General features: G+C 38.9%; 1 long non-coding RNA gene across 1 annotated transcript in view; it reads right to left on the bottom strand.

The window, feature by feature from the left end:
* LOC109548561 (uncharacterized) overlaps window positions 1–26929 on the bottom strand; it is a 385148-nt gene that overhangs the window by 108545 nt on the left and 249674 nt on the right. The window lies entirely within an intron of this gene.

Below are 26929 nucleotides of genomic sequence, written 5' to 3'. Positions count from 1 at the left end.
TTGATATTTCTTATCCAGAGTATTATTAGAACTTTTAAGAAATGCTTATTTTTAAATAATCTTTTGCATGTAAAAAACATTATAAAGAAATAAGTTAAATATTTAAAGTGATTATTTCAGGTGACATAATTTACTTTAATTTTCTTCTTTATCAAAAATATCTTATTTTCCAAATTTCCTAGAGCAAGCATGTATTACTTTTCAAATCAGAAAATATATTCTTGAAAACACTGATGTATTTAATTTTCTGTGATAATAGTCATATAAAAATAACACGCTCAGCAAAATGATTGAAAGGATACACCCAAATGCCAACAGTGACACATTTGTGTTGAGTTACTGGTGATATTGTCTTCTATTTTTCCAATTTATTACATTTTGCATAATGAGCATTTATTAATTTTGTAATGACGAGGTAATATAAAACATACCACTGCCTCCCATGCCTTAGGCTTCTCAAATACCAGATTAGCAGTAGTTGCATTTTATGAAATCTTGGCTCTGGCTGTCAACAGAAGAGTTTGCCAGCAGACAGAGGTTTACAAGATTTTAGTCACTGAACAAGGAGAAAAGAGCAAATAAGCAAACCCATAAAGAACTTTAGCAACTACAAAGAAATCAAGTCAAGCATACACTAGTTTACAAGTGACAATATATGACTCTCCACAGAGATTATTCATAACACAAATAGTTCCTCTTACCTTCTTCCAATATCAGTACAAGCAGCTCAGAGCAAACAGAAGGAGCTGACATGGAGGTGGTTAAAGAGAAGGATGACTTTTAAAAAATACAGGTTACCGTAGGCTCAGGATCAATGAGTATTCACCTTTCAGACAGTGCAATTTATACAAAAAACTACAAGGGCTCTAACCCCAAAAAGAGTTTTGAAAGCCTTAACACCTGCTCCCTGATGCCAGACACCCAAACTCAAAATGCAAAACACTATACATAAGAAGGAAATATAATCATCAAAGGAAAGCAACTGTTGAATCAATATTGAGTGGAGAAAAAGAAAAACTTCTAATAATGGTTCAGTTTCAAAAGAATAACACTGGTTGTCAGTTCGCAAACTGGCCCCCAACAGAGAGGGGAAGGGGAGACCAAAGAAAGAGGCAGACCTCTCCAGATCAGTAGGTGACAGGTTTAATAATCAAGGGAACTTACATCCGAGGCTTGGCTTGGGTGGCCTCCAGATGAGCAGATCTCTGCACCCGCCTGCCAGACTCTTAGAAGTTTATATAGAAGGCTTAACTGGGTTCAATCACATATTTAGTCCAGATGGTCTTGACAACACCTAATTCTCTCAAGGCTGAGTCTTTGAAACAGCTGCTAATGTGGAAATGGTGGGTGGAACATACATTCCAAAGATGGGAGAGGGTGAGGAGCCTCTGATTGCCCAAGTCCAGCTTGAGGATCAACTGGCGGTCACATCCTCTCCATGACCTCCTCCAACGGTGGCTAAGTTAAAACTTAGTTACAACTTTGTATATCCTTATCTTGATTTTCTCAATCATAATAGACCTTGATGAAAATCAAACAATTTTAAGTAAAATTAATTGAAGATAATAAGTGCTGATTTATCATTTATTGATCCCTTTCTGCCTTAGTCTGGGTTTCCCAGAAAGTAGAATAGAAGGCAAAAGGCTATGCTACTCTTTCATTAGAGAGTACAATCCTAGGAAAGCAGGAGTGAGGGAAAGGGGAAAAGTCAAAGAGGAGGGAAAGGAAATGCAAGTAGTTTATACAGCTTCTTGGATCATTCTATCTTCTGTAACCATATTCCAACAGGCTGTATAAATTACTATCTCAGAACAATCGATCCAAGGGGAGAAAGGAGGAAAAGTTTACCCACTGAGTAACATCTCTTACTGAACAAAGTTTTTCCCCATTGACATTGGCTCCCCTGTACCTCTGGGTTGCACATGCATGGGGACCAAGTGGGTCCTGCAGTCTCACACTTCAGTAGCAACAAGAGCATTATAGGATTAGAGATGCATAGGCATAAAGCAAAGAACTGTAATACTTTTCCCTTGTGAAATCAGCGGTTGCAACAGTTCAGTGCAACAAGTGCCCAAAGACTCTAGAAAGAGGCGAAACCAAAAGATCTGAGATACATAAAAGATGTCTGATACATCCCACCCCCTTGCATTGCTCAATACTCTCACATAATATACAACTCCTATATGATAATTTAGGTTTCCATTATTGATAAAACAAAATGTCCTCACTTGTTATCTGAGTGAAAGATACATGCCTAATTAGTCACAGAGTCCTTTTCCAAATGGTGACCACTTTGGAACTGGATAAAAATGAAAACACAACATAGAAAAAGTGTGGGATCCAGCGAAGCTAGCATTTAGAGGGAAATTTATAGCAGTAAAGGCCCATATTAGAAAAGAAGAAAGCTCTCAAATCACTACACACAATTTCTACCTTAAGAAACTGGGGGCAGGGGGGACATTAAATCTAAAGTAAAGAGAGGAGTGGAAATCAACAGAACTGAAAAACAATAGAGAAAATTCTAAAAAACAAACACTGGGTCTGTGAGAAGATAAGTAAAATTGATGAACAACTGGCCATACTGATCAGGAAATAAATGAGAGAAGACACAAATTATTAATATCAGGAATGACAGTGGTGACACAGCTATAAAAGTCACAAATATTAAAATGATTAAAGAGAATATTTTAAACAATATTTTGCCATTGAAGTTAAAACTTTGATGAAATGGACAATGTTCATTCAAGAAGTAACAGATAGTCTGAATATTTATTAAATTTGTAGTTATACTCTCACAATGAAAACTCCTGGCCAAGATGGGCTCACTGCTGAATTCTCCAAACATTTAAGGAAAAAGGAATACTAACTAAAAACTTTTCCAGAAAATAATGAATAAGGAAGATGTCAAACTCAGTCTGTGAAGCCAGCCTTAATCAGATATCAAAACCAGACAAAGATATTATAATAAAAGGTAACTACAAACCAATATCCTTCATGGATGTAAATGTAAAAAAATTTTTAATTTTTGCAAATTAACTCCGTCAATACATAAAAGGGACAATATGTTATGATTAAAGGGTGTTTATCTTAGGAATACAAGGTTGGTTTAACAGCCAAAAACCAGTCAATGTAATTCACCGCATTAGTAGACTAAAAAGAAAAATCATGTGATTCCCTCAATAGATACAGAAAAAGCATTTGACAAAATCCAACTCATTATTGATTAAAAAAAAAAAATCCCTCAGGAATCTAAGACTAGAACTGAACATTCTCAACCTGTTAAAGGGCATCTACAAAAAAATCTACAGCTACCATCATACTATTTTTTACCTAAGATAGGTAACAAGGTAAGACTGTCCACTCTCATTACTTCTATTCACATATTAGAGGTTCCAGTCAGCGCAATAAGACAAGAAAAAGAAACAAAAATGTTAAATAATTTGGAAGGAAACCTAAACTTTTATTCACAAACATAAATGTGTATGTAGAAAACCCTATAGAAGCTACAAAATAACTGTTAAAAGTAATAAATAAATTTAGCAATGTTGCAGGGTATGAAGTCAATATACAAAAATCAGCAGTATTTATAAGTAATACCAACAATCATAACTGATATTAAAATATGTCTTTACAGTAATAGCAAAATATGAAATACAGAGGGATAAATCTGAAAATAGATGTGTGTGACTTGTACACTGAAAAGTACAATAAAGTGCTGAGGGAAATTTTTTTAAATAAATGGAGAAATATACCATATTTAAGGATTCGAAGACTCTATTCTGACATCAGTTCTCACCAAATTGATCTATAGCTTCAATGTAATCCCAATCAAAATCCAAGTGGCCTTTTCTGTAGAAATCGACAAGCTTATTATTATTTATATGGGAAATCAAAGTACCTAAAATAGTAAAAAAAAACTTTGAAAAAATACAAATTTGGAATATTTCCACACCGCTACTTATTTCAAGACAGATAATGTAGCAATAACCAAGACAGATTATAAAGAAAGATACATAAATCAATGGAATAAGATTCAGAAATATCCCCACACATACATGGTCAATTCATTTTGAACAAAAACAATTCATTGAGGAAAGAAACATTATTTCAACAAATAGTGCTAGAATTATGGGAGAGCCTTATGTAAAAAAAAGTAACCTTGACTTTTCACACTATTTACAAAATTTGAATTAAAATAGATCAAAGAATAAAAGTAAAAGCTAAAACTATACAACTTCTCCAAAAAAATATAAGGAAAGATCTTAGTGACCTTGAGTTTGGCAAAGATTTCTTAAGTATGACACAAAAAGCACAAACAATAAGAGAAAAACATATCAGTAAATTTGCCTCCATCAAAACGTAAATCTATCCCTACTTTACCTCCCCACCACAAGGAAAATAAGCGTTGTGTGTTGGGATTTGGGATACAGGTATTTCCAACGATGAACATGGTAGCTGTATTATTCTTCAGGTACCCGTGCATGGAGAAGAGAGGAACACAAGCCTTATTCTCATTCTAACCCCTCTGGTCTTCTCAGCACATGCCATGCTATAATCCAGGTTAAAATGATCAGGTTTCTGTCTACTCACTGCAAGCAGTTTAAAGTCACACATTAAGAAGATTTTCCTCCTGTCAACAAGGCATTTATGTTTTGTGCCAGGATTTATTTTGATATTCCCAAAGTTCCCAATTCTGCATGTTTTCCAACTATTGCCTCCCTTCCTGAAATAGTGCTAATTTGACACAGGAGTCTGTTCCTATCAGTCATCGAATGACAAGCTTTTTATGATGTATTGTACATCATTTGTACAATATTTGTAGAACTGTCACACTAGGACAGCAAGGAGGGTCACGTAAGTGCCATGTCAGCAGTGCCCCTCTCACTCCTTGACCATTTCAGCTAACATTATACATGCTTTTCAGCTCTTATTACCTTCTTTAAGCAAAGACATCACACACCAATATGCATTTTTTTCTATTTTTAAATCTCATTTAAAGTAAATTATTATTTTTTGACTGCCTGAAACAACATCCACTATAAAATGTAATTCCATGTACACACCAAACAACGACAAGAAAAATCTAGTAATTAGTTCCCTGGCTTTCACTCATTTCCATTCTGTGTACATGTGGATATATAAGAACACTTTCTTGAATTCCTCTTGCCATACATATTGAATATTAATCCAGAATGTCTTCGATGTTCTTTATAGTTAGTTAATATTTGTTATATATTAAAGAGAAAACTGTTGTGGAGAGTTTTAGGATAACTCAGTTGCACAGCTTAGATCTCTGAGGACTACAAAATCAAAGAGAAAGAGGCAACCAAGCTTAAAGCAGAAGACATGATTTGCAGTCTTACTCAACCAGTAGAAATATTTGCTTTTGCAGAAAAATCTATGTACATGGCTTAGATATTTGTGGTTTCACCGTACTTCATCCATTGATTCACCAGGCTGATTTTTTATCTTCATGTTTTCCGAGTCTTTTTTTAATCTGCTAAATGAATTTTTCTTTTGTCATTCAAGGAAGGTGAGAACAAGCTCCTTGTGTAAATACTTCTGTTCTTTGGAACAGATGAAATTAAATGTGCATTAAAATTTGAGGATATGCACTTAGTGTACCATTTAGAACAGTGTACTTTTTTTTTTAATTGCATTTTATTTATTTATCTATTTATTATTTATTTATTTTTGTGGTACACGGGCCTCTCACTGCTGTGGCCTCTCCCGTTGCGGAGCACAGGCTCTGGACGCGCAGGCTCAGCGGCCATGGCTCACGGGCACAGCCGCTCCACGGCATATGGGATCTTCCCGGACCGGGGCATGAACCCGTGTTCCCTGCATCGGCAGGCGGACTTTCAACCACTGCGTCACCAGGGAAGCCCTAGAACAGTGTACTTTTTACACACAGCTCTATAGTTGTGATTACATTTTGACAGGGTAGATAGAAAAAACACAAAAAGAGAGAAAAACTGTGTTCCTCCAGAGCATAAAACAGTTCTCCATCATGTTTAGTATTCTACCCAGAATGATTATAGAATATGAGAAACCCATAGAATTAGATTTAATCATTAAAAACAGAACATTTTATACTTCCTAGGTCATTTTTACATATGACAATGCTCCAAACCAAGAAATGTCACACAGTTGACATCAAAATATATGGAGAGCAAATGCTTCACAGTCCTATCTTTGTTTTTCAAAATCATTCATAATTGCTTGCCCACTTGCTTTTAGATGATTCATAAATGTGGATTGCCAAATAGGCCAAAAGCACAGGAGGAGGCTCCAAAGTAATTAAACCCATGGTGAAGACTGAAATAAGGTTTTTTTCATCTTTTATTTCTTCCAGAAAGAAAAGTCAAATGTTTATGTTCTCTCAAAGGGGAATACATACTTTCGAGCCTTTTCAAGTTGTGGATTTTCAGTCGTTATAAATAACTTTGAAATGAAAGGGAGTATGTTTTCCTCACATACATCTCTGTATTGTCCGCATGAGCTGAGACAAAACCATAGACATTCGTGATGAATTCCAACCCTCAGAGGTGTGGAAACTTCCTTCCAACCATCTACAAATGAGAGTCAGTCGTGCAGCTCAAGTGACTTCTCGGTTAATCACCATCTTTCAAGGACACGATGGGCCTAACCATAGCCAGCCTTCTCGCTATTCTATGCAGGAAGAAATGGCTCCTGCTAACAGCTCTCCCTTCTTGGAGCACTAGACAGCAAGGAGCCCACAATGAGTGATTCGTAGAGGACAGCTTTCTATGACCATGAAGCTATGAAAACACTTCTGAAGATATTCAGTCCAGGCTAGAAAATACATTTTTACTATTAGCATAAAGATTCATATTGCACACAGATCTCTAACTGTTCATCAGGACAATCTACTCTGAAAGAAGTTCTAAGTTCTAAAGAGCATCCTGCAATGGTTTGAATGAATCATGATGAAAAACATATGTCTCCTTTACAAAACAAACTACTGAAAAACATCAAATTCATGAATATGAGATAGGAATGTTTAGGGGAGCAAACAGAAAAGGGCTAAGACCTGGTGCAACTCCTCAAGACTTCTGATTTTCATTTTACAGGGTCCCATCAGTGTTTCCCATGAAACTGAGATGTTTAGCTGTGAATGTGTTTAACCATCTTTTATTGCCAAGTTTAGTTCCTAAATTTGAAGGCCTGTCTAACAAGTTACCAGATAATGCCCACAATACTGGTCAGACGATCATACTCTGTATTACCCTAGAGGAACTTCCTGCATGACAGTGTATTTTGTCAACAATTGCCCTGACCCCTAGACATCTTTATAGAAGAGGTACCTGAGCAGTAGATAGCAGATGTGGGCTAGTGTAGATTGGAAGGCAGAGCATATAGTGCAAAAGAAAGGTTGGTGGGTAGAAACCAAGTAGGAAGAGAAGAGAAAACATCTTAGGCACATAGAACAAAGTGGGGAAGTAGAAAGAACACTTATTTTTTTTAGTCACTTTGAAATAGCTTCATGTTCAAATCTCATCTCTTGTGCTATGCATTGTGCTATTTGGTGCAAGGTATATACTATGAACTCTTTTCTCATCTACAAATGGGGATAATGATGCTTTTCTCATGGGATTGTTGAGTTCATTCAATGTGGAAAATATATTGCACACAGTAAGAAGCAATAAAATAATACAAAAGTTTCTTGTATACAGGTGTGTGAATTTTAGAGCATAGAAGGAAAAGCTTGGATCATTTTCTCAAATTTCTGTTGTCTTTTTTCTGGTAAGTAGCATGATCTTCTTGACCAAGGAGAAGGAAGTCAGCATGTCCTGACAGACTTCCAGTGACATGCAGTTCTCAAGTATAGTAAGCTGTATTTCTCCTTCTGGATTTCATTTCCATTCCTACAGGTACATGATTATGGAATCACTTCAATTATTATAAGAGGCAGCAGCATTTCATTTCACATGAATGATGATCAATTACAGTTTAAACCAGTTTCAATTTTTTTTAAAAAAAAGACCCCAGAAGATAAATTAAAGGGTTACATTTTTATTTTGAGAGAGTAGAATCAAAGAAGCGCCAAGTTGCTTTTGATGCTTTTTGTATTGTTCTTTCAACTAGGCAAACCTTCATCTGTGTGTTTTGGTTTTCGTACACATTTTTTTCTCCTAGACCTAAAACTATCGAGATGAATTATCACTTTCTGTTTTGCTATTTATAGCTGTAATAATTTTACTCTCATGGAATCCTACTTGACTCTTAAATGTATTAATATTATACCACATTTAAAATAAACCTAATAAAATTTAAATATAAGTAGATGCTATGTTTATTGAGATTGTCACAGCAGACAACAGCAATTGATTGAAAGTCTCCTTTGTGCCAGACATTACACATGTGCTTTCTATTCATTCTTTCATTTCCTAGTAAGAGATCTGGGGACGTCCTTCCACAGTCATCAAGGTTCAAAGGGGCCAAACTGAAAGTCACCTCTTCATCAAAGTTGACTTGCACTAATTCTTTCTCATGACAGATCACGTTCACAGGCCATAAATCACATTAGTTAAATCTACGGTTGTTATCAGCAACTGAGTCCACACCCAGAAGGCAATCATTGATAAACACGGGCTGCCAGGATCCCAGTGGCCCCTATCATTCCACCCCACATCTACTCATGACTGCCTCACCAGCCAGGAGGCACAGAGGCAGCTTTACAGGGAAGTGATGACAACAGTGTCCTATATACAGCCTTCCCTGAAGGAATGTGCAAAAGTGAAAGAGCAGGACCTTTCACCTTTTTAATCTCTACTGGCTTCTTGGCTTCACTCTACAAATATGCTCTTTCACTGTTTTCCTTCTTTCACTGTTTATAAAGGTACTCCTGCATTTTATTGGCCTCCAATTATGAATGAGGTGTTTGCCACATATTTAACTCACAAAAACTTGTAACAATGATTAAAAAAACACAGTTCTGGCAATTTCACTACTAGGGTTTAAACTCCACATCTATCTGATGCCAGGGCCTGTGTATTGTTTCCCACACCATCGTGTAACCTCCTAGAGATATCCAAACCAGCTCAATCCCTTTCTCAACAGACCAAAATACAGGCTAGACTTCCCTTGTAAATTGGTATTTGTAATTTTCATATAATGTTGGGTTAGGAAATGCAATTATCTTTTGCATGTGGCTTTCATGTGGCCAAAAGTGTCTTCATATAAGGATATAAGGTGTCAGGGCCATCTTGTGGAATTTACTTTAGGGGACAAGGCCATGGTCATTTAATTCTGATTCTCTAGTCTCCTTGATGGGTATCTATAAGAAGAAGAAAACTTTAAACAGAGGATAGCTCCACGAACAAGTCTGGGAGACGAGAAAAATTAGTGGAGGAGGAAGAGGAGCAGAGGAAGATGAGGAGAAGTCAGGAGTCAGGAGGGGTCTCTATTTCCAAGCCTAGTAAATAAGCATTTTTAATTAGTGGATAATTAGGTCCACTTGGTTAACCCCAACCAAGAATATTCCACCTAACCTTAAAGATCCAGATCCCTTGCCTCTGACAGGCTAGGTACTCTCTACCTCAGGACATTTGCACATACTTTTCTCTGCCTGGACTTCTCTTTCCATATATCCACATAACTCTCTCCTCTCTCAGGACCTTACTCAAATCTTACTTTCTCAGTGAGAACTTTCTTGATTTCTATTTTTTAAATTATAGCAACACCTACCTCCCTGCATCCTTCCTCTTCTCCTTTGTTGCTTTATTTTTCTCTATTGCACTTATCACTATCTTACATACTATATAGTTCACTTTTTTATTTTACTTTTTGTCACCTCTTCCCACTAGAATGCAGTCTCCACGAGGATAAGGATTTCTGTTCACTGCTATATCCCCAATACCCAAACAAGAGCTGGCATACAGTAGGGGATCTAAAATGTTTGTTGAATGAATGGATGCATTAGAAGATAAGTCTACCTCTATCCAAGTCCCTTCACTATACAACTACTCGGTAATGTGATACATTCTGGGCAAAGTTGGGTTTTTCTTGTAGTGGCTAAGCCCCATCTCAGTCCAGTGGGACCTCTTTTCCTTGGTCCTGGGCCTGTGGGTAATCAGGAAGATGTTTATTCCAGAGTTACACATTACCCCTGGGTCGGAAGCTGGTTCTTACCGGGACATCTCTGCCCAGGCACTGAGAGTAATGCTCAGGACAAGAATAATGTTCACGATTCTCATACTATGAATGGTAGAGATGAGAACAGCTGCTTAAATCACCAGTGCTTAAAGTCGACTTCTCAGAATCCAGGATGAAGGGCTGAAATAGCTATTCTCAATCTGACTTATCATTTTCAGATTACAAAATTTTAGTCCCACAGGCCATAAATTGTAAGGTTGACTGCTTCAGAAGGGCCCAGGATATCATTACATTGCCATTTTAATTAGTGAACACCCTAACTCTTTTAAAAGCCAATTTCCATTTCTGTATATTTGGTGCTATTTAGTGAACATACTCATTTTGCCCTAAAAACCTAAGGACTCTAACAATACGGTTTTGTTTTTCTTTCTTTTCTTTTTCTTTTATTCTTTTTCTTTTTTTGATACTTGTTTAGTATACTTGGCTTGAAACTCAATGAAATGAAACAAAGATTTACAAAATGTCATTCCCCGTTGGCCTTTCCCAAGAATAATTTATACTGGAGTTGGCTGCAGGGGTTAAACACAGAGTATGCTCACAGCTCAGATTACATAAGAAGGGAAATGCATGGTGTGTCTCCAAGGAATGGCAAACCCAAGAAGCTGAAAGGAGACTTGAGAAAAATTCAACAAGTACAAATTTTAGTTGTATTCTATTACAAAGCAAACAGGAAATCCAACATTAAATGTAACAGCATCACATGAGACTCATCAGAAATGATTTCATTTAATGAATGCTTGGTAAATCTATAGAGATCTCAGTAGATGGTTGAAAACCTAAAAGATAATTATGGTAAAAGCTTATTTTTAAAGTTTAATAAAATTGAGTAAAACAATGGGCTGAACCCCAAGGGGCAAATCCACCCATGCCAACAGACACAGTCTCTGGAAACCTTCCCAGGCCCATCTCCACAAGTCAGCGGCAGCCCCTTGCCTCTTGTCTGGTGAATTAAGGCAGCTTCACAGTGGGTCACAAAAAGCTAACCCAAAACTGGGGTGCTAATTTAAAATTTTACCACACATCTGAAAGCAAGCTCTAGTTCCTTATATGGCATCTTGGAAGAGACCGAATAATGTATATTGATGAGGTTTTTACTCTGGGTTAGAACCTTATGAATTTAAAACGGGATCACTCTAAATGGATTACCAGTCAACACCACTGTTTCCCAATGTGTGGTCCTAAGGCTACTCAGTCAGCCTCCCCAAGGTGAAGAGGATATAGCGGGCTGTTGTTAAAAATGAAAATCCGCAGGCCTTAACCTAGACCCACTGAATACAGAATCTCTGAGCGTGCGGCCCTAGAACCACCAGGTTCCCTGTAATCCTGACATTTGCCAAAGTGTAGGGCCAAAGCTAGAGTGAGTCCCAATTTTAACTGCATATACAAACACCTGGGGAGCTTTCAGAGTAAAGCCTGGTCCCACACCCAGAAATTCTGTTGAATTGTTTGGGGTGCAGCCTGGACATTGGGATTTTTAAGAATCATCTTTGGATGATTCTAACAGACAGACAAGGTTAAGATTTACTGTAGTATCACAGATGTAGAAAACAAACTTTTGGTTATCAGGGGATGGGGGAAGGGGAGGGATAAATTGGGAGACTGGGATTGACATATACACACTACTATATATAAAATAGATAACTAATAAGAACCTACTGTATAGCACAGGGAACCCTACTAAATACTCTGTAGTGGCCTATATGGGAAAAGAATCTTAAAAAAACCCCTGAAACTAACACAACATTGTTACTACAAATCAGCTCTCAGACAAATTCCATAATTTGAAGAAATGAAGGCTTTGTTCGAAAAGTGAAGAGGAAAACTTGAAGATCCATAGGGAGAATAAGGCACAAGATAACATGTGTTAGAGGTCGTTTACCTACTCTGTGGGAGTTCCAGGTCTTGAGCACTCACATGCCTAGGTGTTTAATGACCTCCATGATACTTAGTTGTTCCTATTGCTGAAATGGACCTTTGTCTTATTCAATACTTAGAGGATAGATTTCTTTTTAACGCTACTTCACAAGTGGATTTTCCTGTAGGTCACTTCTTTGAATTTTTAAATGGCACAAGAGGACTACACTTGCAGTACTTTAAAAAAACAAAAATGCTGGTGCACAGTGGACCAATGGCCCTCTTCAATCATCTTGAGGAAAGGAGAAACTCCCCATGGCAACTCTATCAAATCAAAGTACTATGGGTAAGGAGGAGATGAGTGGGAGAAATAAAAGCATTTGCTGAATTCTAGAGTCACTTCCTGACATCTTTTCATCAGCTAAGATATTTTTAGCCCAAGAAGGAAAGCCAGGAATTCTGATTTTTTTTGTCCCTTTTCAACATCTGACTCACAGTGGCCTGAGCAAGTTGCTGCCTGCCTGGGCTAGTTCCTTCCTCTCAAAAATGGAGATAATGATACAAGGTTTCAGCCACTTAATCCCAGGAATGGTGCTAGGATTAATGAGAGTGTTTTGGAAAGAAAAGGAAAAACAAGCCTTTGATCAAAGATGTGGGGTAAGTATCGCATCTTATTATGAACACTAATAATGGCCTTATGTTCCTGATACCTGGGGAGCAAACCATTTCCCTCTTGGCCTGCATTAACACTTGGACCAAAGGGTGTTAATTAGAGCACAAATGTATGTACTGAATGGCACCCTAGGGGCCTAAAGGAGTTAATCTATCTCCAAAAGGTGACTAATTTACCTTCTACCCCGCACCCTTCCCACACTAGGCTCCTGTCTATTATTATTAGTGTAGAATAACTGTACCCTCCTTACAGGTCTGTTGGGCCCCATGTGCTTCCTCCAATTTACTTAATAGAACATCTGAAAGTCCTATTGGAATAATTACCTTCTATTTGAATATTTGCTCTTAACTCATTGGTGGGAACAGCCCCAAACTAGTAAGGATTACCTGTGACAGTTTATAAGTTGTGCTATTTCCTGTCTCATCATCAAGATAAAGTTTTTCACACCGCACAGAATAAGTCTGTTCTCTTTAGGTGCCCTACTTTTTAAAATCTTCCTTGTCCTCCTTAGCCCTTCTCCAATGCCTTTTGCGTTTTGGTTGACATCTCATGCTTCCTTCTCCCTTCACTGAACCAAACCTCTCACAACTTAGCACAGAAGCCACCAAGATGCTAGCCAAGTCACCTGGATTCTGGCCTCTACCTACCAATCTTCTTTGAAGCAGAACAAAAAGCAAATAGGCACTTAGTACACGGTGGTGATGATCATAAAAGTCATGATTTTAACGTAACAGTGTCATTTAACTTGGAACAATCCTCCCTTTGATAGCCATCCTGTTCCCTCATTTTTCATCATAACTATCAGCATCAGTGTTAAGTAGAAGGCAGAGAATCCTGAGGAACTCTTGCACAGTTAGTAAACCGTCTGACCTTTACCAAACAAATATGTCTCAGGGATCATCTTATTTATTTTAACATATTGTGACTGATATATGGGCTTAAGCGCATGACCAGCATATACATCACGTTGAAAACCCTAATAATGAACATAAGTGTGGTGCTTATGTTAGGGGAAACACTGACCGAAGCCACCCGCCCTGGCCAGGCACCACAGTAACCACTTGCATTAATTATCTTACAATAGGAGGTCCTGGTAGGGAACGCGGAACTAACAGACTACCACAAACCGGAAGAATTCGGGAAGGGTCAAAAGGAGAGAGGAGACGCCAGTCCAGATGTCCTACCAACCTCCCAGAATCCTTCTCGCTGGAATCCATCTTGCCTGAGTGATGCGCACACCACCAGGAAGGACCCTGAGTCAGAATGATTGGCCAGAGACAACCCGGAAACTAACCCCATTCCCATAAAACCCGAGACTGTGAGCCACATGGCAGAGCAATTCTCCCAGGTTCCCTTACCCTGCTGCTCTCTGCCCAAGCACCCCTTTCCAGTAAAGTCTCTTGCTCTGTCAGCACGTGTGCCTCCTTGGACGATTCATTTCCGAGTGTTAGACAAGAGCCCACTCTCAGACCCTGGAAGGGGTCCCCCTTCCTGCAACACTTACAGAGCATCTGAAATGGTGATTTATGAAGCCCACACAGCTGGGTGGGATCACCTTAGCAATCATCTAAGCCAAACTTTTACCTTAAGATAGAGTAACCAAAGCCCAGAAAGATGAAGTGGCTTCCTCAAAGATCACGTCTCCCCATTCATGGCTCTCTCCACTAATAAAGGCAAGGTGTGGAAAAGGAAAGTACTTGATTTAAAGACAACTGCAGGCAGCTAGGAAGATTTCTAGAGATTTGATAGGAAAATCACCTTGGGTTAACACCAACTTTTTCCAAATCAAATTGAAATATTACTCCAAACCACAGTATCAGCCCTAGTCTCACATGGAGTTGAATTTTATTTTTCTTTAACACAAACTAATCTCATAGACAGATAATTAACGACTTAGGTAAATAAGATAGAAGAGAGAAAAGCTGGCGTGAATGGATTTAAAATGTGTATACAGGCACATGTTTATGTTAGCCTGACTGACTCTACACCTACCCTGCATTCCTGACTCCAGCAGATAAAGAAAACCTCTCATAGATCAATCTGATAACAAGGAATTCCCAAACTCTCCCTAAAGTATTAATCTTGAGTTCCTGAGAGGCAGAGCTTGTCACGGAGGCTTGCAGGGGTCTTAATGACCTGGCAAGAAAGGAGCTGTTATAGGATGAGGACTAGACAGGGAAATAACTAGACAGATGACAACTTTTGAGAGCAGGAAGTGCAGTGGAGACTCGCCTCCACCACCTCATGTATAACAAGGTTACACTGAGATTCCTCCAACTCTTGATCACTTTTCTGCTCATCCACCACTTGCTTCCTGAAGTAAATGTGAAAAGGAACAAATGTGAGTAGTTCTTTAAAAAAAAACACTCTTCAGGCAAGTTTCCAAAAGTAATTCTACCTTTGCTAAAAGCAAAGAATTATATGTTCTTTTGACTGAATCATAAGGCTTCAGAAAATACTTAGGAGAGTTGATAAAGAACCTTTTTAATATACATGACTAAACAAACTTTTGAGCTGCAATTTTTTATTCTATATTTGTTCTCTTTCTCATAACTATCTTTAACCTCCAAAGACTGCCTTTTTGTGTTTACAGCCTGTCAGTAAATTTTTTTTTTAGGGAATGATCTTTCAGGAACTCTGAAATAAGCATTGAGGTACTGCCATCAACTGTGACCGACTCCAACCCTAATGAAGAATTTAAACCAAGAAGTGAACATATAAGCCTAGTGACTTGTAGTTAAGAGAATTTAAAATAAACTATTTCAAGAGTTTTTTTCTTCATTATATCTGAAACCGAACAGGACCCTGTAGGGCTCCTGGACACAGAAGCCTTTTTGTCTCCCGTTTCTTGTAGGCAAGACTCCAGCATCCATGACCTTCCTGGAGCGCCAAAGGGCAGATTCCACACTTGCTAACAAGGAAGGAGCAGCCAAGAATCCGCCTGAGGCCAGATTAAAGGGACCAGAGAGGCTCATCAAGATTAGGAGACAGACAACCTGAGACCTTGCACACACCTTAATCTTGTCAGTAACTCCACCCCTGAACTATTGCTATAAAACTCCTCATCAAATCCTCCCCGGTGGGGACACACAGTTTTTGAGAGCAGGAGCCTGCTGTGGCCCCCTTCACCTGGCAAAGCAATAAAGCTATTCTTTTCTACTTCACCCAAAACTCGGTCTCCGAGATTCAATTTGCCACCGGTGTACAGAGAAGCTGAGCTTTCAGCATCATATCCACAAAATTTCTGTGGCGCTTCTTTACCATCTGATATTAAGTCCACGTTACTTTCTATTACATTAAATAGATTGCCAGCCTTACCCCTTAGTGTATTACAGGTAAATTAAGATAAGTAAAGCATGTCTTCAAATAAAAAAAAATCCTTCATGATTCAAAATGAAGCACCAAATTGGGCTACATACTTTAGAGCAATAGCTTAAAATATGGTCTGCAGCCCAAATGCTAAGACACTTTAAATTTTATCCCATGAATTTACCCCATGAAATAATATGATGTTGGGCAGTAGTTGGTTACCTGGTGCTCACTTCACAAATATTCCAATTAATTGACAAAGCTTTTCTATTTGAAGCTCCAAGAGATTTTATTGATGCTTTTTCATAGAAATTCTTCCTAGGAGGACTAATTATCATGGTGAAATCTGTACATTTTGAAATAAGGTTGTGGCATATGATCAAATTCACAATCAGGTGCATTTCTATACACTAACAATAAACTGTCCGAAAAAGAGTAAAACAATCCCATTTACAATAGCATCAAAAGAACAAAATACTTAAAAATAAATTTAACCAAGGAAATGAAAGATCCATACAGTGAAAACTATCAGACACTAATGAAAGAACTTGAAGAAGACACAAATAAATAAATGGAAAGATACCCTGTGTTCATGCATCAGAGGAGTTAATATTGTTAAAACGTGCTACTACCCCAAGCCATCTACAGATTCAGTGCAATCCCTATCAAAATTCCAGTGGCATTTTTCAAAGAAATAGAAAAAAAAAAATCTATAAATTTGCATAGACTCTCAGGAGACCACAAATGGACAAAGTAATCTTGAAAAAGAACAGCTGGAGGCATCATGCTCGCTAATTTCAAACTATATTACAAAGCTATATTAATCAAAACAGTATGGTACAGGCATTAAAATAGACCAATGAAACAGAATTGAGAGCCCAGAAATAAGCCCACACATATATGGTCAGCTAAGATTTGACAAGGTAGCTAAGAATACTCAGTAAGGAAAGAACAGTCTCTTCAATAAATGGTGTTGGGAAAAATGGACATCCATGTGCAAAAGGATTAAATTGGACCCCTATCTTAAACCAATCACAAAAATGGATTAAGACCTTAAATATAAGACCTGAAACTATAAAATTCCTAGAAGAAAGCATAGCAGGGAAGCTCCTTGACATCAGTCTTGGCATTTACTTTTTTGGATATGACACCAAAAGCATAAGCAGCAAAAGCAAAAATCAACAAGTGGGACTAAACCAAACTAAAAAGCTTCTGCACAGCAAAAGAAACCACCAACAAAATGAAAAGGCAACCTACAGAATGACAGAAAAGACTGCAAATCATACATCTGACAAGGAGTTAATATCTATAACATATAAGGAACTCAACTCAATAGCAAAAACAAATAAACAAAAACCAAAATCAATCTCATTTTAAAAAATGGGTAGAGAGGGCTTCCCTGGTGGCGCAGTGGTTGAGAGTCCGCCTGCCGATGCAGGGGACGCGGGTTCGTGCCCCGGTCCGGGAAGATCCCACATGCCGCAGAGCAGCTGGGCCTGTGAGCCATGGCCGCTGAGCCTGCGCGTCCGGAGCCTGTGCTCCGCAACAGGAGAGGCCACAACAGTGAGAGGCCCGCGTACCGCAAAAAAAAAAAAAAAAAAAAAAAACCCAAAAAACAAACAAACAAAAAAAATGGGTAGAGGACCTAAATAGAATTTTTCCAAAGTACATGAAAAGATGCTCAACATCACTAATCATCAGGGAAATGCAAATCAAAACCACAATGAGGTATCACCTCACATCTGTTACAATGGTATTATCAAAAGAGAGACAGAGAGACATGCTGGCAAGGATGTGGAGAAGAGGGAACCCTCTGGCACTGTTGGTAGAAATGTAATATGGTGCCATCATTATGGAAAACAGTAAGGAGGTTCCTCAAAAAATTAAAAATAAAACTACCATATGATCCAGTAATCCTGCTTCTGAGTACATAACCATAGGAAATGAAATCAGGACCTCAAAGGGATATCTGTACCCCCATGTTCATTATTATGAACATGTAGCATTAATCACAATAGCCACGATATGGAAATAACCTAAATGTCCATCAACAGAGGAATGGGTAAAGAAGATGGATAAAGAAGATGCCAGATGCAAAGGGGTGGGGAATAAGGGGAGACACTGGCCAAAGGATACAAACTTTCCAGGATGAATAAGTTCCAGGAATCTAATATATAGTATGGTGACTATAGTCAACAATACCATATTGCATACTTGAAAGTTGCTATGAGAATAAAGCTTTAATGTTCTACCATAACAACATGGTATGTGAGGTGAAGGATGTGTTAACTTTCCTTATTGTGGTACACATTTAACAATATTTTTGTGTATCAAATCATCACATTGTACACCTTAAACTTACCCAATGTTACATGTCAATTATATCTCAATAAAGCTGGAAAAACAAAGTTTAAAAATTCACGAGCTGATCTTGACAGGACCAAAATTGTATGAAACTTTTAAAAAAATGAAAACAGTAATTGTCACTTGGCTCTTATCTAGCTCTCATATAGCTAAGAAATAGTCATGCAATCAAAAACCTGAAATAAACTGGAAACAGCTCCAAAAAGCCAAACTACTTAGATGTAACTTCTTGCACTGATATGTAAGCACTTCATTTGTAAAAATGCACATAAAAGTAACTCCGAGGGCTTCCCTGGTGGCGCAGTGGTTGAGAGTCCGCCTGCCGATGCAGGGGACATGGGTTCGTGCCCCGGTCCGGGAAGATCCCACATGCCGCAGAGCGGCTAGGCCCGTGAGCCATGGCCGCTGAGTCTGCACGTCCGGAGCCTGTGCTCCACAACGGGAGAGGCCACAACAGTGAGAGGCCCGTGTACCGCTAAAAAAAAAAAAAAAAAAAAATTAACTCCGAGCCAATTTTTCTTATTTCGGGCATAATTTTATTTGGCTCAGTAATCTGTTTCTTTGAGACATAATATAATAAAAGCAGAAAACTAGAAAGGGGCAGTAGAGTTTGGGAGAGTCATTGAAAGCAATAAAATATACTAGCTGACACAGCTTAACAGGGAGGAATAGATTTTTTAATAGAACTATAAGAAAAAATCTTAGAGCCCAAAATGCAGCATGGAATAATTGAGCGAAAGGACAGAGATCCTCAGAAGTCCCAGAGAACATTTTTATATTAGACCATAATAACAATTATATATACTAATGGCCCTGGGTCATCAAGAAATGGTTCATTTATTATTATAAATCCTATTTTCTAAGGTATAGAAGTACAAAATATATTCTTATCAAAAGAAATAAAAATATTAAGGTTTCAGGACTTTTCATGATTCCCTGAAAATACTAAACATCGTTGTAAAGTGGATCACTATGTCAACAAAACAAAAACTAAATGATCATGGCCCTTAGCTTATATTAAATTGAAACACAGTCAAAAATCTAGCGAACTGAGAATTCCAAAAGACACGTAAAGATCTGAGAAGGAGCATTCCAGGCAGCAGGGAGCAAATGCCATGACTCCAAGACAGAAACAAACCCAAGCCAGTTGTCAGGGCTGCCATGATGTGACCAAAGGGACAGTGGTATGAGAAAGATTGGATAACTAATAAGGTGTCGCATCACATACAGAGTTTGGATTTCATTCTAATTGCAAAGAGAAAACATTGTAAAGTTTTAAGGCAAGCAAAAATGCGAACTGATGTATATTTTTGTTTTTTCAAGTTCTATGACTGCATGGAGAATGCATTGTAGCGGAGTGAAATAGAGAATGGGAAGTGAGTTAAGAGGCTATTGGATCGTTCCAAGTAGAAGATAATGGTGCCCAATAAAGACAGCAAGCTGTCCTTTAAATAAACAAAGCATTAGTTTGAGTACTGATATTAACACAATTGCACGCCCTTCACATATTATCACTGGTCATCTAAAGTATATATTTCATTTCCCTTAAAACATATTTAATTCATCAAGAATTTCTAAAGGCTGAAGTCGCCATTCATGAAGATAACCTACAGAGGTGTTTGAGATACTGCTCCAGGCAGAAACTTACCAATTTGGGGGCAGAACGTATTTTCCAAAGGAGAATTATCTACCTAGTTTTCATCTTTCACTCCACTGACTCTTTTCAGAGTTTGATTTTAGAAATGTGACTGATCTAAAACTTAATACAGACACAATTTAAGAACTTAACAATTCTTGAGCCACTACTCTTTCAATCTAGGAACTATTTTTTGGCAGAGACGTGAGACCAGATTGTTTAGTACTAAAATAGGAGCTCTGAAATTCCTTCAAGTCCTTGACCTGTAGGTGTAAGACCAACAATAAGACATTTCTAGCTAAATATTGTATGAATTAAAGGATGATCTCTTTCACTGTCCTGGGTTTCAATCCCCACTTGAATCCCCAGGTTTAAGGCAATGCCACCTTTCTAGATGAGTGAATGGCTTGAAAAAGAGAAAACAACTTGGATATTCTCTTTACTAAGATCAAGAACCTTTCTATTCCTTACTCTCTTTGTAGATTCCCTTAGGAAGAACTCCAGTGAAAGCTGAACTGGAAGGAATGTAATCAGTTTGCCAAAAGAATATGACTAGCTTGCCAACTTGATGGGGATGGAGGTATTATGTTCCAGCTGTCATAGTAAGATTTTAGTTTCTAGAGTCCTTCCAAGTGCTCCCAAGCTCTTCAAGAAGGCCAAGGAAGATTTTGCAAGTATCAAAGTGTTCACCCATACATGGGCACTAAGGATGGCCAAATAGTATATGAGTCTTTATTTATCCAAGTGTAATATGGTGGGGCACAGATGAACTGGCCACCATCTTGCTTCCAACACACAAGCAAGATCTGGAAGAATCAATAAGCAAATGACTGCATTTCGTCAGTAGATGCGTCGTTACAGCTACTGATTTAAATTCAGAGCTATGTTCACATACCTATGAAAATAGAAGTTAATAAATCATCGCAAATTCCTAAATTGCAAACTCCAAATTATCTAAGAGATGGTACCTTGTGCTGTGCACCCCGTGGAATGTTTGTAACAAAGGAAAACTGTATTCCTTTATTCAAAATTTTACAAAGCACCTACCGAGAGAGATAAGACCCCTTGGCCACTGGTCCCAGTGTTCATTCTCCTCATACAGACCCTTGAAATTAACTTCCATTCCTCTCATAAACAGCAAAGTATGTCAGCCCTGGTCACCACTGCCTGGCTTCACATCCTGGCTCTATCTTACCAGCTGTTTATCCTTGGGCAAGTGACTCAGTTTACTCATCTGTAAAAGGGAGTAATAATAGTACCTACCTCAAAGGGTTATCAGGAAGATTATATGAGCTTATATATGTAACACATATGAAAAGAGTCTCTGGCATATAGTAAATCTAATAAATGTTAATTAATATCATCCCTACTTTCATCAGTCACCACCAAAATTGTAGCATCCACCAAATAAAACAAATGCGTTCCCTAATACCTTGAGAAAGTAGATGTCTGGGACCAACAGCACTGACATCATCCAGGATCTTGTTAGAAATGCAGAATCTCTATCCTCACCCCAGATTTACTGAATAACAATCTGCATTTGAACAAGGCCATTTAGATACACATGATAATTTGAGAAGTGCTACTCTGGCACACTATCTGCCCGTAATAGCTATACTTCCTTCCCCAGAGCTGCCCTCCCACTACGCCCTCTAGAATTATTGTTCCAAAATCAACAAACTCTCTATAACCTTCTCTAGATGTTCCCCCATCCCCTTACCACACCTGAACCCCAGCTTTCCCTTAAACATACAATTTTCTCCGCAAACTTCTGCAATGATGACTGCTTCTTCCACACTTCAAGGACATCAGGGTTAGGAAGTGAAGTTACCATCTTCCTTCTTCCCAGCTGCAGTCCTTCTCCTTTGCTAGCAAAACGCTCTGTTCTTTTGGGGCCATGCCATTTGATGCTACAACTTTCTCCTGCTCCTTGTGCCTCTGGGCTTCAAATTTTTCATCCACTCCCTTTCCCCCACCAGCCTTTGCCACCTTTTCTTCCCTAGGTGTTGCCATCTCTTTGGAGAATGACAACAACCACAGGGACAATCTAACAATTGGCCTCTCAGCTTCTTAACCACTTGTTTCCAGTAAACTTCTCCAACATTTTTCACATCAGCACGTTTCTGGGTTCCACCTGGAGCCTTGTCATCATCTGGAATTGCTCCAGTCCCAAAAGCTCTAATTGAAGCATCCCACTTTCCGATTATAACCTCTTTTTCATCTAAAAGAGGTTATGCTTGCTGTGAGTATTCTTCCACAACTTCATTGATCTTTCTAACCTCTCTCCTCATCAAATTTAGATTCTGTGGTCTATCCTATTACAATAGTATTGCTGCCAATTGCCTAGCGATGCATTACCAATATCCAAATCTCCCTACAGCTATTCTCATCTTCCTTCCTGTGACAGTGAAGGACTTGACCTTGGCATTATATAAGGCCAATCCCTCCACTTTGCTCTGAATGCTATGCTCTTCACCTTCTCAGGAACCTCAAGAACGACTGATTAACTTTTTTCTCTCTTTAATATTCAATTCCCTCCATCAAATGGATCTTTGTCATTGGCTTTTAAGCACAGTCAAGTTTTTTCCAATAAAAAGCAGACAAAACTTTTCTTAACCTACACCTCTTTCTCATCTCCTTTCTAGATATCTTTTCTCCTTTACAAAAATATTCTCAAAAGATTTTTTACTCATTGGTTCCATTTACTTGCCACTGACATATTCCTCAGCCCACTTCAATCTGACCATGACCGCTAAGTGCTCTGATGTCCTACGGTTCTAACGAAGAATTTTCGACTTTGTCTTCCTTGCTCTATTATCTTCAAGACTGTTGGCCAGTCTCTTTAACTTAAAGCACCCTTTTCCCTTGGCTCTAATGATGCTCACTCTTCTGGCTTTCCTTCTATCTCTCTGACTAATCCTTCTCCATCTCCTTTGCACAAATGTGCAAGAGAGAGAGATACTGTTACTGTTATTGACATTTTTAGAGCTGGAAGAGATTGTAAATATACATTATCTTCTGTACTTATATTTGTTTTAAAATCAGCTGTATACTTAAATTAATATCATCTAGGTTGTCTTATTATAATCATTTTCAATCCTTATTATATGACAATCTTCTGCACGACTTATCAAATCTATAAATTCCCCCTTAACAAATCCAAATTTAGTTCGCCTTGACAAACCCAAAGTTAGCATGCCCGTTTTATCACCTTGTAGTATAAGTTTGCAATTTTGTGTTTTGACCACAGACATATTGATCATTCAAATCGATAGCTAGTGGGAAGCAGCTGCATAGCACAGGGAGATCAGCTCGATGCTTTGTGACCACCTAGAGGGGTGGGATAGGGAAGGTGGGAGGGAGGGAGATGCAAGAGGGAAGAGATATGGGGATATATGTATATGCTTAGCTGATTCACTTTGTTATAAAGTAGAAACTAACACACCATTGTAAAGCAATTATACTCCAATAAAGAAGTTAAAAAAAATTAAAAAGTTTAAAAAATAAAATAAAATAAATTTAAAAAAAATATTTGAATACCCTTTCATTCACATGGACTGTTTATAAATGCTCCCTCTTAAATTAAAATGGCACAGTGTAATACCTGCAGGTGATAGGGAACTGGATTTTGGAGAAGATTAAATGAAAAACAACAGTAAGGAGATACTTTTGAACTTTCCTTCCAATAAGAAGCAATAATTCCTTAGAAAATTAGCTCTAAATGCTACCCCTCTAACTGTGGATTCTCTAAATCATAATGACCTTTTCCCACAGTATTTGTATGACAAATGTTCTCCCAGGAACAATGTGAAATTCAGGTAGTTTACTTCCCTTCGAATAGACAAAAGGAAAGAATATAAATAAAAAGAGCTGAGATTCTTTTGGTAACTAGAATTATATATTTGTCTTAGTAACACAAGGAAATCCATTATTTTAACAAGCGGAACATCGTTGTCAACGCAACTCTTAAGTATTCATCAGTGATGAGAATTTCCCACACTACAAGAGAAGCTTCTCCATGAGTTGCATGTCCTCAGCGACAAGATCAATGTCCGACCTGTGGGGCCTCTCTGTTCCCTTTCTCTGTGACATAGAGGACAGAGGACCTAGGTTTGAATCATTGGCTGTGATTCAGTGGCTGGGGCATGGGGCATGATATCCTTTGTTAAAGCTTTCATTTTATCACTTGTGAAATGGGGACAGCAGTGTTCTCACATGCTGGCCACAAATATTACATTAAATATTGTAGCAGAGATGAGGCATAGACCCAAATATTGGGGGAAAATATTTAAAGATCATTAAAAGCCAAAATGCAGGTGTCAGGAAGCATCCAGTCAAGGAGGATTGTAAGCTTGCCAAGAAAACGTGCCGTGTGGGGATAACCTAGTAGGCGCTCTGTGAAATAGAAAATACATATATTGGTTTCTGTCTCCAAATCCCGTAAAGACCTCCTAAAACCCTTGTCATTTCCTAAGTGATAAGAGCACCGGAAGCATCTTTTTTTCTAATATTTGGTCTTTGACCTTGGTTCCTGCCACCAAGTTCCTAAATCCCTTGGAATTGCCTGGGCGATAGGAGTGTCTTGTTCTAAAGAGGTGACTCTGGGCGGGCTCTGAGCGGGGCTGCTCACCAGAAAGACCAAGCCATGAAGAGATGCCTGGAATTTTCAGCCCCTCCCTCCCATTCTCCAGAGAGGGGACAGGGGCTGGAAATGGATTTTATGATCCATCATGCCCATGTGATGAAGCCTCCATAAAAATCCCCAAAGTCTGAGGCTTGGAGAGCTTCTGGGTTGCTGAACACGTGGAGGTGCTGGGGAAGTGGTATGTCCAGAGAGGGCGTGGAAGTCTTGCACCCCTTCCCACATATCTTGCCCTGTGCCTCTCTTCATCTGGCTGTTCATCTGTATCCTTCATCACATCATTTATTACATCATAAAATGATACATGGAAGTGTTTCCCTGAGTTCTGTGAGCTCTTCTAGCAAATAATCGAATCCGAGGGGGAGGAGGTCATGGAAACTCCACTTTGCAGCCAAGTTGAACAGAAGCCGTGGGTAAACTGGGGACCTACCTCTTGTGACCAGCATCTGAAGTGGGGGGGAAGGCTCAGGTCAGCCTTTGACCTGTGGGATCTGATGATACTTTCTGTAGGGAGTGTCAGAACTGAGTTGAATTGTTGGACATTCAGCTGGTATCACAGAGACTTGCTTGGTGTGGGAACCACCGACCCCCCCAATCTGGTGTCAGAGTGTGGCAGGAGTGTGAGAGGGAGAGAGACACACAAGAGGGAGAGTCAGTGTTTCCTAACTCAGGCTCCAAAAGGCCATGTGTTCAAACAGGTGGAGTGAGTGGTAGAGAGAGTAAAAGGGACAGACAGGTAAAAAAACATAATGTAAATCTTGGGCAAGATCTCATGAGACAGGCGTAGCAATACAATGTTGGTGCCTACGGGCTATTCAGGAAAGGACCCAGGTATGGGGAACTGGGCTAGTGATTCAAGGTACAAGAGGAAAAGGGACATTTTTCAGAGGCAAGAGGAAAGTAGATAGTCTCCATAAGAAGACAAATCTCTACACTGAAGAACACAAGGACCTGGAATCTGACAGTCTCGATGAGGAGGAAGAATAGCTTTACATAAAACACGTAAATAAAAATTAAGTACTAGGGTGTGTAGTGATGACTCCGATACCACTCACTGGGTGGTAGAATAGCTTAAAAAGGCGTCATGAAGGTTATAAGATCCCACTGGGAGCCTTCAGGGCTGAGAGGGAACGAGGTATTCTGGTATTCAGCATCACAAGATAATACGGAGTCAGGAAAAGAAATAACTGAGGACGCTGCCTGTTAAAGAGATAGGAAATGTAAGCATGGAGCACTCCATTTCCACAGAAATGTTCATTGCCAGTATGGAGATGAAAGAGAAATGAAAGGGGCTTCCCTGGTGGTGGAGTGGTTGAGAGTCCGCCTGCCGATGCAGGGGACACGGGTTCGTGCCCCGGTCCGGGAAGATCCCACATGCCGCGGAGCGGCTGGGCCCGTGAGCCATGGCCGCTGAGCCTGCGCGTCCGGAGCCTGTGGTCCACAACGGGAGAGGCCACAACAGTGAGAGGCCGGCGTACCGCAAAAAAAAAAAAAAAAACAGGAGAAATGAAAGGGGGAAAAGGAACAGGGCAAGTGGTTATTCAAAACAGGTGTCTTTGATTGCACTTTTTTTTTTAATAAAAAGATTAACTTGGTTGCTTCCATGACCTGGCTATTGTAAATAGTGCTGCAATGATCATTGGAGTGCATGTGTCTTTTTGAATTATGGCTTTCTCAGGGTATATGCCCAGTAGTGGGATTGCTGGGTCACATGGTAGTTCTATTTTCAGTTTTTTAAGGAATCTCCATACTGTTCTCCATGGTGGCTGTATCAATTCACATTCCTGCCAACAGTGCAAGAGGGTTCCGTTTTCTCCACACCCTCTCCAGCATTTATTGTTTGTAGATTTTTTGATGATGGCCATTCTGACTGGTGTGAGATGATACCTCATTGTAGTGTTGATTTGCATTTCTCTAATAATTAGTGGCCAAGAGGCACATCTTTTCATGTGCCTCTTGGCCATCTGTATGTCTTCCTTGGAGAAATGTCTATTTAGGTCTTTCACCCATTTTTTGATTGGGTTGTTTGGTTTTTTTTGATATTGAGCTGCATGAGCTGTTTGTATATTCTGGAGATTATGGGAACTCTACTCGATGCTCTGTGGTGACCTGGATGGGAGGGAAAGCCAGAAGGGAGGGGATGTGTGTATACCTATGGCTGGTTCACTTTGCTGTGCAGCAGGAGCTGGCACAACATTGTGAAGCAACTGTACCCCAACTTAAAATCAAAAAGAAAGAAAAAGATTAACTTGGGAATTCCCTATTGAAATAA

The sequence above is a fragment of the Tursiops truncatus genome, chromosome 5 (genome assembly GCF_011762595.2).
Source record: "Tursiops truncatus isolate mTurTru1 chromosome 5, mTurTru1.mat.Y, whole genome shotgun sequence".
NCBI classification, from domain to species: domain Eukaryota; kingdom Metazoa; phylum Chordata; class Mammalia; order Artiodactyla; family Delphinidae; genus Tursiops; species Tursiops truncatus.
The sequence above is the reverse complement of the archived record's forward strand: the minus strand, read 5'-3'. Positions and strand labels throughout refer to the sequence as shown.